This window comes from Gorilla gorilla, chromosome 8, assembly GCF_029281585.2.
Source record: "Gorilla gorilla gorilla isolate KB3781 chromosome 8, NHGRI_mGorGor1-v2.1_pri, whole genome shotgun sequence".
NCBI classification, from domain to species: Eukaryota; Metazoa; Chordata; class Mammalia; order Primates; family Hominidae; genus Gorilla; species Gorilla gorilla.
In genome coordinates this window covers 47,186,445-47,196,793 of record NC_073232.2, presented here as the reverse complement: position 1 = coordinate 47,196,793, position 10,349 = coordinate 47,186,445, and the positions used below count along the sequence as shown (strand labels likewise).

The following is a 10,349-nucleotide window of genomic DNA, read 5'->3' as shown; positions in this document are numbered from 1 at the left end:
ATTCGGAAAACTTAGCTCTTCCTGTCCTTTCATTTCTTCATTCATAAAGTGAATACGACCACCACTGAGGTCCAGGGCCAAATAACTAACAGAAATATTATGATGAACTTTGCAGACATCCAGCCCAGAGTCAGGGAACACAGCCCTCATCTGGTTTCTCTCTTTGGTGTTGAGGGCGGTTTTCCGTTGCTGGCGACCTAGACATTGCTTAATGGTGTCATCTCTGACCTGGCACCTTCTTCATACATTTATAAACATGCAATTTAGAGATCCTAAAAACTTTTTCTAGAGCTCCCCTGGGAAAAAAGTTAATGACAAAATCTTGACACCTCTCTACGTCTTCTTCGGAGACAGAGAAGTTGAGAGAGGTGGAGAACGAGGGGGAGGGGGAGGGGGTCGAGAGGGAGTCGAGCAGGGATTCCAGCTCCAGTTTGGGTAAATCCAGCTCGCGTTTTGTCTCTCGCTCAACCGTGCAGGGTCCAGCGAAGGCAGAGCCCCAGCTTCACTCCCTGAGGTCTGTCCTGGGGAGACACTGCTGCTCCGGGGGGCTGACCTGGCGGGGAGTGGCCGCGCAGTCTGCTCCGGCGCCGCTTTGTGCGCGCAGCCGCTGGCCCCTCTACTCCCGGGTCTGCCCCCCGGGACACCCCTCTGCCTCGCCCAAGTCATGCAGCCCTACCTGCCTCTCCACTGTGGACCTTTGGGAACCGACTCCTCACCTCGGGGGCTCGGGCCTTGACTGTGCTGGGAGCCGGTAGGCGTCCTCCGCGACCCGCCCGCGCCCCTCGCGCCCGCCGGGGCCCCGGGCTCCAAAGTTGTGGGGACCGGCGCGAGTTGGAAAGTTTGCCCGAGGGCTGGTGCAGGCTTGGAGCTGGGGGCCGTGCGCTGCCCTGGGAGTGTGACCCGGCCAGCGGTGAGTTGGGGCCGGGGCAGAGGGCAGGGGTGCGGGGAGCTAGGACTCCGACGCCGAGGCCCGAGGGGGGTCCGGGAGGCGGCGCTCGGCGCGGGCTGGATGTGGCCGGGGCTCTGCGTCCTTGGCTCTCCCGCGGCCGCGGGGGTGGGCTCGTTCCCCGCCTCGACCCCCCACCCCGGGACGCTCGGGGCGCTTTTGTTGCCGGAGATAAACAATGCCCCCGGCCGGAGGTATCGGCCACCCGCCCCGGAGGCCCCGCCACAGCGCCGGGTTGGGGGCAGCGGGGGCGCCTGGGGCTCTGACCCCGGGCTGCGGTGGAAGCGGGGCTGGGGGAGGGCAAGTGTGGCCTGGGGGAGATGGCTGAATATGCCAGCGGTTGGTTCCCTGGCCCCTTTGGGGAGTCGGAGGTCGGGCGCCTCGGGGTGAGGAGAGGCTAGAGTCTATGCAAGTTGTGAATGGGGAGTCCGGGCTGTCCCGTGCTCAAGCGTACCCCCTAAACAAGTTTTCTCCCTCCCCCCCCATATATATATGAGAGACAGGTTGGTAGGGAAACGCTTTGGCGCCTGTCTCCCCGAGAGTTTTGGGACGGCAGCTCCAGGGATGAAACGTTTGGAGTGGAGGCAGTGGTGCAGTCTTGCTAGGAGTTGGCTGGGAGTTGTAACGATCAGGGAAGAAGGGAATAGGGAGTAGAGTGTGTTCTGTCAAAATGGCATTTAAGAAACTCATTTATGAGCACCACTGGGTCGCTGGACGCGCTGGCCTTGCGATCCCATCAGTCCCCGTCTGGCGGGATCCCGGAGCGGGCCCCGAGGGTGGGAGGTTCGCGGAGCTGGGTGCTGGGGCTGGTCGTGCAGCACGTGAGGGGCCTGGTCCTCGCCCTCGGGCGAGGAGGCGGCCACACAACCTACCGCCCCCAGAGAAAAAATGCTCTCCTCTCTCTCTGTGCTTCCCTCCCTCCCTCTCCCCCGCTCCGGTCCCCCCTCGCTCGCCCCAGGCTCTTGAATATATATATATATATATATATATATTCTACAAGAAGTGGTCTGGAAGGGACTGGCCGACGCTGGTAATCTTTCCACGTGAACGAGAAACCCACGCTGGGCATTTCTGATCCACTAAAAACTAAAGTGTTTCCAAACGAACACTTAAAGCTTCAGCCTCGGAGTCTTTCCCGCGCCCCCAACTCGTCCCTCTCCCAAATTAACCAACCTTTCTGCATACGTCTCTTAGGGTGCCTCTTCCCCTCCGCCCCGGTTCCACTCTTGGGCACTAAACGAGCTGCACAATATGTCCTAGTAATGACTGGTTTTTGAAGAAATATTTGAAAAGTGCTGCAAGACCTTGGAGCGAGAACAGGATTAGTTACACAGCCCTGGGCCGGCGGGGTGAGCCGCGCGCGCCACTGGAAGAGCGGCGCTGTGTAGCAGCAGCCCCAGGTCTCCCCTGGACCTGAGTGTGCTCGGCGTCCCCACCCCCAATATAAAGTAAAATAAAAGCAATGGTTTAATTAGGCCTCAGGATACGAAAAATATGGAAAAGGCCCTTCTTAACCAGTAAGGGCAACAGTTATTTGGAGCATACTAGGAATTTATGACTACAATTAAACCAGGGGCAGGGGTACACGTAGATAGGTACGGAAATAAGGAGATTGGTGTGAGTTAATAATCGAAAGACTTAGGTGAATCAAACCAAGCATCAAAAGACTTAGGTGGCTTTTGGTGTGTTTCCCGATTTTATCGGTATTGATCATACTGGTCCCCCTTTTCCCCAATTAAGGGATTTTAATTAGTTTGTCAGTCTGTCTTTAAAGCTAAGTTGTGGTTTCAATTAAATTTCAGAATCAAGATATACGGGAAATGGCAGACAGTGTCCTTTTCTCTTTGCAAAGATGAGGAGTCCAGGCTTACAACTCTGGGACTGCCACTTTCCATTTTAATAAGAGTTAACTATCGCTCTCCGGGCTGGTCTTCCAGAATGGATGGGTGGGAGGGTTGGGTCTCCACTGTCCCTGCCCTTTGTTTCTCTTCCTTCTCCCATCTGATTTGTCTCCCCTCCCCCACCTTCTGAGCGTCCGTATCTTTCCTGCACACTTGATTTCCCCTATCCCCTTGGTCTTTTAGTTTTCGGCCTTTTGCTCCCAGTTGCCTTTTTATGTTCTAGCTTTATTACTATAGATGTCGAACCCCTTCCTCAGTTTTTACTATAAGTAATTTTTGCCCTTCCTCAGTTTTTTACTATAAATTTCTTCCCCTTCTTTCGTTTTTGGCCTTTTTTGTTTTCTTTTTGGGCATTTTCTTCCTTCTCTTGCTTTTTCTTCTACTTCCTCCTGATGTGTGTTATGTCTTTCTTGTCTTCGGAAGGACAGTTCTATGTCCATTCTAACGTCTCCCTTCCCTTTTCTTGGCCCTTTTTCCCCCTTTTCTCCCCCTTCCTCTCTGCAGGGCAGAGGGGTGTTTTACATATGGAAGGAGCCATTGACTAAATGTGCTGGCATTCTAGTGAGTTTCCCTGAACAGCTTTTACATGTGCCGAGGGCTCTCACACTTCCTGTGGTAGAAAACTATCTAGGAACAGCAAGCAGTTGCCTGCCTGCTCTTCCTTTCGAGGTAGAACTTAGTTGCAGGAGGAAACTGAGCCAGGTGCTGCCTTTTTAAAAAAATGTTTTAAATCTTGTTTTTCTCTGCCAAGTGCAAGAGCCTTTAAGTTCTGTAGAGCTGAATGGAGGTACTGTGAAATCAGTCTCTTGCAACTAGCTCTATGTATGCAAATACCACGTTTTTGGCCACTGCTGGTAGTGGGAAGAATTGAAATATGACTTTAATTTAACATGCAGGCTGGATTGTTACATCAGTTAAGCATTTTTGCCCAGAGGATTTTGGGGGAATCCAGAAAAAGGACGGATATAGGTGGGAAGAGGATCTTTCTGACATGTTGCTGTCAATACTGGCTTTTTTGTTTGTTTTTTGAGACGGAGTCTCGCTCTGTCTCCCAGGCTAGAGTGCAGTGGCGTGATCTTGGCTTACTGCAACCTCTGCCTCCGGGGTTCAAGCAGTTCTCCTGCCTCAGCCTCCCAAGTAGCTGGGATTACAGGCGTGTGCCACCACACCTGGCTAATTTTTGTATTTTTAGTAGAGATGGGGTTTTACTATGTTGGCCAGGCTGGTCTCAAACTCCTGACCTGAGGTGATCTGCCTGCCTCGGCCTCCCAAAATGCTTAGATTACAGGCAAGAACCACCGCACCAGCCAGTTCTCTGCAGAAAACCCTTACACTTTAAGAAGCCAGCTTTTCATTCTCTAAGCAAGGTAATTATTTTTAAAATTTAGTTGGGTTATTATCTCCTAGCCTATAATTTTGGATTGCATACTCTGTAGTTCCCTTGTCATAAAGACATTTTAGGGGGAAAAATGTTCTATTGTTTTCTTTTTTTTTTTCCAGGGTCTCACTCTGTCGCCCAGGCTGGAGTGTAGTGGTGTGATCTCCGCTCACTGCAATCTTCACCTCCTGGGTTCAAGTGATTCTCCTTCCTCAGCTTCCCTAGTAGCTAGGATTACAGGCATGCGCTACCATGCCCGGCTAATTTCTGTATTTTTAGTAGAGATGGGGATTCACCATGTTGGCCAGGCTGGTTTCAAACTCCTGACCTCAAGTGATCCACCTGCCTCAGCTTCCCAAAGTGCTGGGATTATAGGTGTGAGCCACCACGCCTGGCCAAAAATTATTCTGTTGTTGTTTAGGGCATCTTGGTGCTCTCTGGTGAAAAGATCTGTTGATTGAGTAATGTTTTACATCCCAGAAATGGTTTTTTGTTTTTCCCTTCCATGACAGTAAGAACTCACAGGATGGTGTCCATTAATTGCACATGATTCCCTTCTTGGCCAATGATATATGCTTAATAACAGGGTCTCCAGTCTTATTTTCTTCTCATATCATGTTATCATGTAGCTATCTCTGCAGCACTTTCACTGACTCTTGAAGACATTCCAGGTTAGAATAAAAGTAACTTTCTCATGCCTGTAATACCAGTGTTTTGGGAGGCTGAGGCAGAAGGATCACTTGAGGCTAGGAGTTCAAGACCAGTCTGGGCAACATAGTGAGATCACCCTTGATCCTCATCTCTACAAAAAATAAAAAGAACTTAGCCAGGCCTGGTGGCCTGTGCTTGTAATTCCCGCTACCGGGGTGGCTGAGATGGGAGGATCACTTGAGTCTAGGAGTTTAAGGCTATAGTTAGCGATGATCACAGCACTGCACTCCAGCCTGGGCAACAGAGCAAGACCTGTCTCAAAAAAACAAAACAAACCTGATATTGAGAAACATTGAAATATCAGTTTTTATCAGAAATGAAAAATGGAAGTAGAATTAGGGAAGAGTGTACACGGGAGAGATTTGACTGCTGGAAATATTTTAGTTCATCTGAGTGGTAGGATCTGAGTATTTATTTGAAAATACACATTTTTGCTGGACATTTTTGCTGGACATTTTGCTGGACACATTTTGCTGGACACATTTTGGTGGCCCACACCTGTAGTCCTAGCACTTTAAGAGGCTCAGGAGGGCAGATGACTTGAAGCTAGGAGTTTGAGAGTGGCCTGGGCAGCATAGTGAGACCACCTTGTCTTTACAAAAGAAAGAAAAAATTAGCCAGGTGTGGTAGCACGTGCCTGTAGTGCCAGCTACTTGGGAAGCTGAGGTGGGAGGATCACTTAAGCCCAGGAGGTCAAGGCTACAGTGAGCCTTGATATACCTGAGCGACAGAGCAAGACCCTGTTTAAAAAAAAAAAAAAAATATATATATATATATATATATATATGCACACAGACACACACACATTTTTGTATGAATTGAATACTCTATGACAGAAGCACTAAAAATGGAAGCAGAGCATTTAATAATGTTTGCAAAAAAGAAATTAATTTCTGGAGGTCTTTGAGGTAATTCCATATTTAAATGTGGACTTATTTAATGGAGTGGACTACATTCTCTTCCCCCTGCCTCCACAAATTTCAGGATAAGCTTACTGCCCCTACTCCGTGAGTTCGGCTCTTGGGACAACTTAGTTTGTCACAAAAGAAGTTTATGTTTCAATAGTGGAGCCATGAGTGATAAAAATCAGTGTCTTGTGGGAGTCCTTATTTTGTTTCTGGTTGTCTCTGATTCTTTGGCTGGGTGGCACCCAGTGGTTTTCTCCCCTGCAGTTGGGTTTTTCAGGGGTCATTGGCCTCTTTCATGATCTCATAAAAAGGCTGTTACCATTTAAAGAGGCCACATCTTCGCAGTCCATGTTGTTCATACCTTTTCTATTTCCTTGACAGGCTGTTTTTTAGGAGATAGGGTTTGAATGATAAAGATTATCTTAATTACAAGTCTGAATTTCTAAAGCACTTCAATTTAAAAATATGAAAGAATATAAGAGAGACAGAAATCAATTTGTAAACCACTTTCAAAGCAGATCCCATGACACCCTCTGGCATACCCAGATTACTTGCCTACATATATGAATTTTAATTTTTGTGGCTGATTTGCAACGACTAGATTATATACTCCTAATAATTTTTTAGCAGTATAATCTTGATACAAGAGAGAAAGCATGCTTTTAATGATATCGTTGAATTTCAAGAGATTAAAATGAATTGCTTTCTGTAATGAAAATGCATCCTGATGAAGGTATTTGTTGACTTTTTGGAAATTGGAATTGGAATGTCTTGTTTTCTGAAAATCTTGTACAAAAAGCGGTGGTCTTTGGAGAAAATATCTTTCAGTTTCTCACAGCCAAAGACTGAATTACTGCAAGCCAAAACTTTTTTTTTTTTTTGGAAGAAGGGGAAAGCAGTAAGCTTAGATGCCAAGAATTCAAGTGAAGTATTCTCTGGCCTAGTGTTTGTATTTAGTACAGATTTATCAAAATGTTATTTTTTGTGTATTTGATGTTATCACTAATGTCTATTTTAAAAGTCTTAAAGACACATTACGTTGACTAAATGTAGTGTGCTCTGGGAATTCTTGTGTGTATAACCTACGTAGTGTGTAAGGTGGGAACAGAACCAAAAGGAGATCTTGTTCTGGAGAATATAGCAAACTCTGGGTTAAACTGGTTCCATAATAATGATAACTACCACTTATTTTCTCTCGCTCTTTTTTTTTTTTTTTTTGTATTTTAGAGTTGCAAACAGCCTTTTTTTTTTTAGCTCCTATTTATGAAACACCTATCATGCGCCAGCCCTGTGCTAAGCCTTTACACATATTATTTCGTTTTATTCTCATGATAACCCAATGAGTTCAATACTATTAGGTTTTCTTTTGAATTAAACATAAAGAAACATAGGCATAAAGATACCAAGAAACTTGTCACAATCTACTAATATTTATGAACTGAAAACTGAACCCAGGTCAGCCTACTTCCAACGTCCATCTTTTTACTCTGCTACTCATGTCCCCTGACACTGAAACCACAGATACCACAAGGATGAAACCAGTGCCACTAGTTTTTTCCTGTGGGAGCCCATTGAAACCTCAAAACTACCTCATTTTAGATGAAGGAACATGGACTCAGTTAAGTAGTTCTCTGAAGGACACAGAGCTGGCGATCACAGATTCAAACCCAGGACTTTTTGGTGTGAGATCATCTCTAGACATGAAACTAAACAGTGGGTCCTAGGATTACCTAGGTCAGATCAGTAATTTTTAAACAGATTGAACCCGGGAGGGTTCAAGTGATTCTCCTGCCTCAGCCTCCCAAGTAGCTGGGATTACAGGCATATACCACCTCACCCGGCTAATTTTGTATTTTTAGTAGAGACGGGGTTTCTCCATGTTGGTCACACTGGTCTCAAACTCCCGACCTCAGGTGATCCACCCGTCTCCGCCTCCAATAGTGCTGGGATTACAGGCATGAGCCACTGTGCTTGGCCAGGTTTATTTTTTTTAATCTATTTTTAATTTTTCTCAGACATTGGGAGGCTGAGGCGGGTAGATCACCTGAGGTCAGGAATTGGAGACCAGCCTGCTCAACATGCCAAGATCGTGCCATTGAACTCCAGCCTGGGCAATAAGAGTGAAACTCCATCTTAAAAATTAAAAAAAAAAAAAAATCATAGAATCAAGACTGTGACAACAGAAAATTAAGACTAGTTGTCATTTGAGACCATTCGTGAGAACACATGGTTCTCACAATGAGAATAAATGGTTACCAACAACCATTTTCCTACACCATGAGACGGAGTTCCTACACCATGAGACGGAGGCTGGAGTGCAATGGCGCGATCTTGGCTCACCGCAACTTCCGTCTCCTGGGTTGAAGCGATTCTCCTGCCTCAGCCTCCTGAGTAGGTGGGATTACAGGCATGCACCACCATGCCTGACTAATTTTGTATTTTTAGTAGAGACAGAATTTCTCCATGTTGGTCAAGCTGCTCTCGAACTCCCAACCTCAGGTGATCCACCCACCTTGGCCTCCCAAAGTGCTGGGATTACAGGCGTGAGCCACTGCACTGCCCCCAGCCTTTGGGATTACAGGTGTGAGCCACCGCGCCCAGTCTTTTTTTTTTTTTTTTTTTGAGATGGCATTTCACTCTTGTCACCCAGGCTGGAGTGCAATGGCGCAATCTTGGCTCCCTGCAACCTCCACCTCTCTGGTTCAAGCGATTCTCATGCCTCAGCCTCCCGAGTAGCTGGGATTACAGGCGCTCACCACCACACCCAGCTACTTTTTGTATTTTTAGTAGAGACAGGGTTTCACCATGTTGGCCAGGCTGGTCTCGAACTCCTGACCTCAGGTGATCTGTCCACCTCAGGTGATCTGTGCACCTCAGCCTCCCAAAGTGCTGGGATTACAGGTGTGAGCCACAGTGCCAGGCCGATTCTGTGATCTTGAGAGAGACTGTTGATATCCTACTATAGTGAGCTTTGCTTTTGCTTAGAGCTTCATCTTATTTTGGGTCTGGGTAGGCAATCTGAAAAGACCCGGGTCAAAACCCAAAGTCAAGTGGCGAGACTCCATCTCCACAAAAATTAAATATTTAGACTGGCATGGTGGCACATGCCTGTGGTCCCAGCTATTCGGGCAGCTGAGGTGGGAGGATTGCTTGAACCCAGGAGGTTGAGGCTGTAGTGAGCTGAGTTAGCACTACTGCACTCCAGTCCAGGTGACAGAGTGAGACCCTGTCTCAAAAAAAAGAAAAAGAAAAAGACTTGTGGGATCTTGTAGAAGGGATTTTAGAACCAGCAGTCTTTGGATTGAGTCAGGAGAAAGAAAAGAGGGACATTTCTGGGTTTGGGCAGTGTCCACCACAATGCCTTCCTTAGACATAGCAGGTACTCAACAGATGTATTGGACCTGGGAGTCTTATTTGTAACCTAATTTGTCAATACTGTCTCCTGAGATTTTATGCTGTTTTGGTGTGCATGTGAAAAGCTCAAAATTTGTGGATTGTTAATTGGAATGTGGTAGGAATACTGTTGGATCTCCAGGCAGGAGAGTTTCTTTTTTTTTTTTTTTTTTTTTGAGATGGAGTCTAGCTCTGTCACCCAGCCTGGAGTGCAGTGGCGCAATCTCGGCTCACTGCAAGCTCTGCCTCCCGGGTTCACGCCATTCTCCTGCCTCAGCTTCCCAAGTAGTTGGGACTACAGGCGCCCACCACCAGGCCCGGCTAATATTTTTTGTATTTTTAGTAGAGATGGGTTTCACCGTGTTAGCCAGGATGGTCTCGATCTCCTGACCTCGTGATCCGCCCACCTCGGCCTCCCAAAGTGCTGGGATTACAGGCGTGAACCACCACGCCTGGCCAGTTTCTTACCTTATATGAGCCTCTTCTTCCTCTGGTTTAACCAGCTTTACTGTCAAACAGATGATACTTCTCCCAGTATAGGGATATGCTCAGGAAAGAGATAATTTTTAAAGTATCCAAATTTGTAAAGATTGGGATTTAAGCTTTAAAACACATATAATGGCTAGGCATGCTGGTTCACACCCATAATCTCCGCACTTTGGGAGGCGGGGAGGATTGCTTGGGGCCAGGAGTTCAAGGTTACAGTGAGGTATGATCATGTCACTGCACTGCAGCCTAGGCAACAGGGAGACCTGTTTCAAAAAAATAATAATAAAAAATAAATAAATTAAAAATGCATGAAACTACAAGGGGTGTGGTTTCTAATGTAGAGAAAACCCCATGCTTACCTTATTTGAGGAACTTCAACTTAAATCATTTGTTGTAGCAATTAAAGAAGCTTTATAGTGAATCTAAGGTTTAAAGGATACTTTAGTCTTTTTTCTTTTTTTTAATAATTTCAACTCTTTTAGGTTCAGGGGGTACATGTGCAGGTTTGTTACATGGGAATATTGTGTGGTACTGTGGTTTGGGGTGCAATTGGTCCTGTCACCCAGGTAGTGAACATAGTACCCAATAGTTTTTCTTTTTTTTTCTTTTTTTTTGAGATGGAG

At 46.6% G+C, this 10,349-nt stretch overlaps 1 protein-coding gene across 2 annotated transcripts in view; it reads left to right on the top strand.

Annotated features, from left to right (window-relative positions):
* Nucleotides 1-483: 483 nt before the first annotated feature.
* TET1 (tet methylcytosine dioxygenase 1) overlaps nucleotides 484-10,349 on the top strand; it is a 139,841-nt gene continuing 129,975 nt past the window's right edge. For both annotated transcript variants that reach the window (XM_031015627.3, XM_031015626.3), the window contains exon 1: nucleotides 484-910. The gene's annotated coding sequence lies outside the window, so the exon portion shown is untranslated. The remainder of the gene's footprint in view (nucleotides 911-10,349) is intronic.